Genomic DNA, 9,224 nt, shown 5'->3' with positions numbered 1-9,224 from the left:
GATGACTAGGTAGTGTAAGACCATGGATGAAAGACTTCATGGAATCCACAGAGATAGTCTATTAGGACAGTAAACACAGAACATAGATAGTCCACTGAGACAGTAAACACAGAATAGATATAGTCTACTGGGACAATAACCACAGATAGAGTCCATTGGGACAATATACACAGGGTAAGTCTGCCAATATAAGGGAAATAAGGTAAAAAGGGTTTAAAACCATAGTTTGGCTACAGTAACCCATAGAGTCCACCAGGAAACAAACTTAGGAAATCCATCGGGACCTCAAGCGAGGGGTAAACTACTGCCAATGCGTCAAGAATGAGAAACCACACAGTTGGAAGAAGAGTTAAAAGAAAGTGCAAGTAGTGGCAAGAGAATCTTGAAAAATTTGCAAAAAATGATAAAAGTAGGTTAGGATACATATGAATGCTGATAAGGTAGGTGGGCAAGGACCCAGTAAGAGTCAGAGAAAGAACTGAAGACTAGTGAACGGTCTGTACATTGTCAGTGCTTATAAAAAGCCTCCAAGGATAAAAAGAAATGATCCACAGCCAAGAATCACAATGATGTGCTCAATGAAGTTGTATGCGAGAAGCAAATCTTGTGGGATGGATGGGAATTTCATTTCCAAGATAAGGATTCTGTCAAGGGGACAGTATGTCTATCAAGACTATTTCTCTTTGAGGAAGACCTATCACGAGTACATCATCACGATATTAGCACCGCTGGAAGGAATCGAGCAAGTGAGTTAGCAGACTTGTATAGTGACATAGGCGATAGCCTGTTGGTTCTACAAATTAGACCAACCTTTATGATAAGTCACAATTTATACATATTTTTATCCCATGCTTAGCACATTTTTGGATGAATTATCATTAGATTTGTGGAATTTGATGCTCCTAATCCTTTAATTTCATGTCTTATACTTAGATGAGCATAGGAGAGTAAAAAGAGTGAGAAACAAACCAAAAATGGAGAAAATGGGTCAACGTGGGAAATCAACACGACCTGGGCTTCCTCACATGGGTAGACCACATGCCTATGTCTATTTAACAGACTCTAACACGGTTTGAAGCACTTGTACACAGGCGTGGTACATGGCCGTGTCCCTGTTGAGCCCAAGTCTAATTCTATTAAAAAAAAGGGCATTTTTGAGGGTTTTGAGGCATTCTAAAGCCTATATAAACACCCTAGAGGAGGATTAAGGGGGACACAGGGAGTGGGAGGTAAGGAATTACTCGAAGAAAGCCGATTGATCCATTTCAGAAGCTGGATTCTCCTTCAAGACTAAAGATCTCCCTTCAATTTCCTTTAGGGGTTTTTGGGTTTCTTTATGTTTTGTTATTATTCTTCTGAGATGTTTTCTTTTACACATATGAACTAAATCCCCTAAATACCTAAGGGGAATGAAACCTAAGACAGATCTTGTTACTATTTTCTGAATTATATGATAAATACTTGATTTGTTCTTAATTATGTGTTCTTAATTCTTGCTTTAATATTCCAGGATATTGATTCAAGTATTGGTGTGCTTATTCAGAGAAGCAAAAGTCTCTGTCTAAGAGTAGATCTAGCACAATTAAGCGGAGTTGATTGCACCCCTAGACATAGGGCGACATAAATCTGTCGGATTAGGGTCAAATCTAATAAGGGAATCCATAGATTGAGTTAATGCAACACTAGGAGTTTTAATTAGAAAGAGGTTTCAATTAATCAACCTAGGGTTAGACGTTGTTAGTCTCGAGAGAGATAATAATATAAATTAGGGACTTCTACGGATCGAGTCAAGTGAATAAATCGTCTAGTTCAGAGTCAAATAACAAGTGAAGTCTAGGTGGATTCTTCCTTGGGTATTGTCTAAATCAATCAGTTTTCCCAAAAGTATTTCCCCAATTTACTTCATGTGCATTTTTAGTTTAATTAATTAGTTTAGATAAAGCAAATCCCCTTATTTTTAGGCTAGATAATAAAAAGAAGGTTAATACTAGTACTTTTAGTTCCTATGGGTTCGACATTCCGGTCTTGCTATAAGCTATACTACTGTTCGATAGGTGCGTTTGCCTTTTATCGTGATAATAGTTAGTTTTCAAGTACGATCAATCATAAATATAAAACTTATCATGCACACCAAGTTTTTGGCGCTGTTGCCGGGGAACTAAGATATTAGGAACGCTTAATTTTTATTACTTTAGCCATTTATTTTATTGCAAGTTAAATTTTATTTTAATTTTGTTTATATTACTAAATTTCTTTTATTTGCTTCTGGCAGGTTTTTATAGTTTATGACTGGAAGAAATCCTTCAGGACCTCTAATTTTTGATAGTGAGATCGAAAGCACAGCTCGCAGAAACTGAAAAGAAATAAAGCAAAGCCTACGATACATAGAGGAAGGGCATAGTCAAACTACAAACGAGGGGATGGCTGAAAATTAGAATAATCAGCTACCTTCTGTGGTTTCCGTTGATCCAATAAATTAGAATCCTGCTCATCGAACTATGTATGATTATGCTAAACCTAATTTAATAGGAACTGAATCGAGTATAGTTAGGCTTGCTATTGCTGCAAATAATTTTGAACTAAAACCTAACACGATTCAAATGATACAATAGTTTGTTCAGTTTGATGGTTTGCAGGATAAGGATCCAAACACTCATTTAGCGAATTTTTGGGAACTTTGCAACACTTTTAAAATCAATGGAATTTCTGATGATGCCATTCGCTTTCAGTTGTTTCCCTTTTCATTGAATAATAAGGCTAGACAGTGGTTGAACTCGTTTCCATGATGGTCAATCACTACTTGGGAACAAATGACCGAAAAAATTTTACTTAAATATTTTCTGCCGGCTAAAACAGCTAAATTGAGAAATGATATCTCTTCTTTTGTTTAGATGGATCTAGAAACTCTTTATGATGCATGGGAGAGATATAAGGACCTATTGAGAAGGTGCCCTCACCATGGGTTACCTTTATGGTTACAGGTTCAGACTTTTTACAACGGTGTGAACCCCTCAACAAGGCAACTTATCGACGCAGCCGCCGATGGAACTTTGAACAATAAGACACCTGAAGAGGCTTATGAATTTATAGAAGAGATGTCACTGAATAATTATCAGTGGCAAGTCATGAGAACAAAGCCGAAGAAAGCGGTCGGCGTTTTTAACCTCGACAAGGTTACTATGCTGTCTAACCAGGTAGAACTTTTAAATAAAAAGATTGACGGTTTGTATGGTTCTACTCAGGTACATCCAATGATGAGGTGCGATTCAAATAGAGGAGGAGTACACACAGAATATCAATCTTCAACCCTAGCACCGAGGAGGAACAAGTTCAATATATGGGTAACAATAATTCTAGACCTCAAAATAACCCATACATTAACACTTATAATACAGGTTGGAGGAACCATCCCAACTTTTCGTGGGGTGGCCAAGGAAATCAAAGGCCACAACATCCTCCAAGTTTTCAACAACCACCTTACCAACAGGAAAAGAAGCCGAACCTTGAGGAGATGCTAACAAAATTTATCTCAGTGTCAGAAACTCATTTTCAGAATACCAAAACCGCACTTAAGAATCAACAAGCGTCGATCCAAGGGCTCGATACTCAGATAGGCTAGCTTGCTAAATTGATTTCTGAATGACCACAAGGCAGCTTGCCGAGTAACACTGAATCTAACCCAAGGGAACAGCTTAATTCGATTACCGATCGAAATAAAGAAGGGTTAGTTGAACCTGAACCAGAAGCGAGGCAAGGAATTGTGGTAAGTAAAAGTAAGGATGAGGTGGACCACAGTGAGCGAAAACCGGTAAGTAAAGAGTACAAACCTCGTGTGCCATACCCCAGAGCGACAAGGAAAGACCACACGGACGAACAATTTGGTCAATTCCTTAAATTATTAAAGAAATTACATATTAACTTACCATTTATTGAAGCTCTTTCATAGATGCCAAACATAGATAAATTTTTAAAAGAGTTTTTAGCAAATAAATGGAAGTTGGATGAGGCGTCGTATGTGAAGTTAAGCGCAGTTTGCTCAGCCATTCTATAGAATAAGCTGCCCAACAAATTGAAAGATCCAGGGAGTTTTACGATTCCTTATTTAATTGGTAGCTTAGATGTTAATAATACATTGGTTGATTTAGGGGCGAGCATTAACGTCATGCCCTACAAAATGTTCAAGCAACTAGGTCTTGGGAAACCCAAACAAACTAGGATGAGCATTCAATTGGCTGATAAAACCATCAGATTTCCTAGGGGTGTCATTGAATACGTACTTGTCAAAATCGATAAATGTATATTCCCAATTGACTTTGTTGTTCTAGACATGGAAGAGGATAGTGGCGTGGCTTTGATTTTAGGACGACCCTTTTTAGCAACTGCTAGAACTATTATTAATGTTGGTACAGGGGAACTCACACTTCGTGTGGGTGATGAAACAATCACTCTTCAAGCTCGAAATTCAAGTAACACATTGAATATCTAGTGTGGTTGTATAAATCATGCTACTAATATTGATCATGCGGTGCAACCTTTTTTGCAGGAAACACGTTTGAAAAGCATAAATGAGCCATGTTTAAGTAACAACAAAGGACCCATCTATGAAGAGCAAAGGCTACAGATCAAGGAACTAGATGAATGGCGGACACAGAAACGGAGAACACAAGATAAACTAAAACCACGCCATGATGGACTCAATGATTTATCAAATCAATTATTTACAAAAATAATATAAAAATACTGTTGATATTCTCTAACATTAAATCGTCATCAAGTATTCACAGATCTAAAATTTTGGGAAATGCAAATCACCAAAATGAAAGATGATTTAGTTTCTTCCTTCCTTTTTTTTCAAATTTAGCTTAATGTTCGAGTTTTTTTTTCATTTAGTCTAATGCTCAGTTGACCCTAACAATTAAAGAATAACATAATATATAAATAAATAATATCTCATAATACTCTCTTCTCAAATAAAAGTCTTTCCATGCTAATTTTAATATTCTAGGAAATTGGACGCAAAACATATGATAGGGTTGAATAACATAGGCTTTAAGAGTATATAGATTGATCTTATGATAGGATACTTCTATTTCTTATTGTGTTCGTTTTAACGGTACTTTGACTAATTTCTTCACCTCTAGAGAAGACTGAGAGAGAGGGATCCCTTATCACCTTATTTGTTTCTTTTGTGCATGCAAGGTCTCTTAGCTCTTTTCCTGAAGGCGTACGAGGAGGGAAGGGTAAAAGGCATTTGAGTGAGCCAAAATGGTCCTAGGTTGAACCATCTCCTTTTTTGCAGATGATAGTATTCTTTTCAATTGCAACAAGAGATGAGAGGTAGAGATTGTCAAGAACATTTTGAAGGTTTTTTAGTAGAGTTCGAGGTAGCAGATAATTTGGACAAATTCATGTTAGAAAAAACATGTTAGCGAACAAAATAAATTAAATACAAATAAACTCATATAAAGTAAATATAGAATAATTTATATTTAATTTATCAAATACGAAAAACAATTAAAATTAAAATCAAATAAGAGTTTAAATCAGAAGGAGGAATAGGATTTTACGAAACATTGAGGCCTGTGAAACATAGTTTCCTTAAGATAGATTCGGCCGCTCCTACGGGACTTGGAGAAAGGTTGGTTGAATGTCTCCCAGTAGACAACAACAACAGTGATCAAAGTAGTAGCACCTCTACAACGATCAACGAATGAACCTTGCCTTTTTCTATTACCGGAACATTTGAAAACGGAGAGGAGAGGAGAGGAGAGGAGAAGGAAGTGTTTTTGAAATGAACAGAATTTTGGTATAAGAAATTATTCAAATGTCGGTTTAATCCTCTATAATACACAACCTTTTATAGGCATTTAGGATAGTGGAAAATTTTTGGAAATAAACATAAAATCTGCCATTAATGAGCCAAAAATCAACTTGATTTAAAAATTAAATTAAATCAGATACTACCCATATATAAGTAGATTATGTCTGCTGAGGAAAAATAAATTCGTGTTGGGCTTAAAATATATGCAGGCCCATTTGGGCTCGACAGGTCCTAACATTTCGCGTCGCCCAAGTCATGCGAGTATGCCCTAACCTCGTCAGGTTTGGACCTATACCCTCCTGTGTACGAGGCAGAGTTACAAGCTTAGTCGTTCAATTACCCTTCAAGAGAATTCATATAAATAAACACATCTCACACTTGGTATTTAACCAATGTGGGATCTAAGCTTCTACTTTTCCTTAACAATATTTCCAAGTAGCTTACTTTGAGCATCAATTTCTCATTCATCACTCAACCATTTTGAGCATATGATATACCATTATAAAGGTCTCATGGAGTAGAATATGAAACCATAATTTTATGATTCAACTCTCCACTTTTACCTATGGAGAATATGCCTCAAAGTTCCCAAAAAAGTAATTTTTCCAACAATCCCCCACATGAATGAAAATTGATAGTTTTATCGAAAAACATAAATTCGGTGTAGTGATAGAATCTACGATCAATAGTTGTATAGGATAGGTAGGTATCCACCTTTGAACCTTTCCTTGCGAAAGTATATTTACTTTACTAGCTGATCAGTAAACGTGATGTCCTTGAACTATTTTGCCTTTTGTGTAAACGATGATATACCTCACACAACTACCTCCCTAGAAAGGTTTTAGTTCTCATAAGTATGTTCATATAGCCTTGAACATCTTCGGGTTGTACAAGAGTTTGAGAGAACTATGCCCCAATAGTCTCTTTGAAGCGGCCCCACTTCACTCTCACATAGGTGACTTATGTTGTTCGATTCACCAAAACACATAATGGTCATTAAAACCATTACTTAATCTATCCCATTTTTAGTCACTATTTACACCATAGGAACGGACTTGGGATAAGTACCCCAATAGTAACCTCACAATGTCTATGTAATTAGGTTTCCCTTGGAACCTAAATCTTAGGATCTCTAGTCAACTAGGTAGGGTTTTCCTTCACATAGCGCCTTTTAGTTTTTCCTGGGCTTTAGTCCCATTCCTTTTGATGTTTTATCAACCTGATCTCGATTCAAGCCTTTAGTTAGCGGATCTGCAATGTTATCTTTTGATTTTACAAAATCAATAGAGATAACTCTGTTTCAGATCAGTTATCTAACGGTATTGTGTCGATGACGCATATGTCTCGACTTACCATTATACATTATATTCTGTGCTCTACCAATTTTTTCTTGGTTATCACAATATATGCATATTGTGGACACAGGTTTTGGCCAGTCAAGAATATTCTCTAAGAAATTTAAAGTCATTCTACCTCTTCTCCAAATTTGTCTAGAGCTACAAACTCATATTCCATTGTGGATCTAGTTATAATCGTTTGTCTGAAGGATTTCCACGACATAGCTCCTCCTCCCAATGTGAAGACGTATCCACTTGTACCTTTGGTATCTTGAATATCATTTATCCAATTGGCATCGGAGAAACCTTCTAAAACAACAAGATCTCTAGAAAAATGTAATCCATAATCCCGAGTATATTTGAGATATCTCAGTATCCTCACAATTTCTTTCCAGTGGTTTTCCCCTGGATTGCTTGTGAATCTACTTAACCTACTCATACTGAAAGCAATATCTGGTCTAGTACATCTCATAAGGTACATTAGACTGTCTATGACCCTAACATATTCCATTTGGTTAATGCTTTCACCTCTATTTTTAGACAAATGTTGGCTCATATCAATTGGAGTTCTAGCTATATCAGAATCGTCCTAACTAAATTTCTCAAGAATCTTGTCCACATAATGTGACTAAGTTAATATGAGACCCTCAGATGACCTTTTAATTTGGATACCCAAAATTACATTAGCTAGTCCCATATCTTTCATGTCAAATCTTGAATTTAACATGTCTTTAGTACATTTTACCATTCCATTGTTACTTCCAACAATGAGTATGTCATCAACATATAAACATAGGATCATATATCCAACATCGGTAGTTTTGACATACACACATTTGTCACACTCGTTAACCTTGAAGCCATTTGTCATCATGACATTATCAAACTTTTCATGTCATTGTTTTAGTGCTTATTTAAGTCCATATAAAGACTTCACTAATTTAAAAACTTTCTTTTCTTGTCCTAGAACTACATAACCCTCAAGTTGTTCTTGTCCTATAACTACATAACCCTCAGGTTGTACCATATAGATTTCTTCATCAAGTTCTCTATTTAGGAAAGTTGTTTTTAACATCCATTTGATGTACTTCTAGATCCCGCAAAGCAGAAATTGCAAGTATCATCCTTATAGAAGTTATTCTAGATATTGGAGAAAAAATATCAAAGTAATCAAGGCCTTCCTTTTGTCTATAACCTTTTATAACCAATCTAGCCTTGTACTTCTCAATTGTTCCATCTACTTTCATTTTCCATTTGAAAAGCCATTTAGAACTTAGTAGTTTAATTCTTGGAGGAAGATCTACTAATTCCCATGTGTGATTTTGCATTATGGAATCAATTTCACTTTTAATAACATATTTCCATGATGTGCTTTCGGATGATCGTATAGCATCATTATATGTTAGAGGTTTGGCCTCTAGCATAAAGGTTAGAAAATCTGATCCAAAAGACTGTTCTACCTTTACTTATTTACTGCTCCTTGGCTCTATCTCAGTTTCAGCCTCGTTAGGACTATTTTCATTAATAGTCTCTGAAGTTCATTTTGTTGAACTTGAATAAACTTTTCTAGCTTTACAAGGGAAGATATTTTCAAATAATGAAACATTCTTTGATTCTAATATGGTATTCTTGTGAATGTCAGGATTTTTCTATTCATACACAAGAAACCTATATGTATTGCTAAGATCTGCATAGCCAATAAAAATACAATCCACCAGTTTAGGACCTATTTTTATTTGCTTTGGTAACTGGGTCATTACCTTTGCAAGACACCCTTAATACTTTCAAGTGGTTGTAGGAAGGTTTTCTACCTTTCCATAACTTATATGGTGTCTTGTCCCTTTTCTTAGGGGAAAACTTATTTAAATGGTAATTAGCTGATAGAATAGCTTCCCCCCACATGTTTTGTGATAACCCAGAGCTTTCTAGCAATGAGTTCATCATTTCCTTTAAAGTCTTTTTTTTTTACTTGGCTACTCCATTTGATTGAGGAGAATATGGTGGTATCAGTTCATGAATAATACCATGTTGTGCACAGTATTCACTGAATGGTTCAACATATTCAC

At 35.9% G+C, this 9,224-nt stretch overlaps 1 non-coding gene across 1 annotated transcript; it reads right to left on the bottom strand.

Annotated features, from left to right (window-relative positions):
• Positions 1-2,858: 2,858 nt before the first annotated feature.
• LOC121208844 (small nucleolar RNA R71) lies at positions 2,859-2,965 on the bottom strand. Its single transcript, XR_005903968.1, has one exon. It is a non-coding gene; the product is annotated as a small nucleolar RNA R71 (small nucleolar RNA).
• Positions 2,966-9,224: the final 6,259 nt, after the last annotated feature.

This window comes from Gossypium hirsutum, chromosome A10 (assembly GCF_007990345.1).
Source record: "Gossypium hirsutum isolate 1008001.06 chromosome A10, Gossypium_hirsutum_v2.1, whole genome shotgun sequence".
Classification (NCBI taxonomy): Eukaryota; Viridiplantae; Streptophyta; class Magnoliopsida; order Malvales; family Malvaceae; genus Gossypium; species Gossypium hirsutum.
The sequence above is the reverse complement of the archived record's forward strand: the minus strand, read 5'-3'. Positions and strand labels throughout refer to the sequence as shown.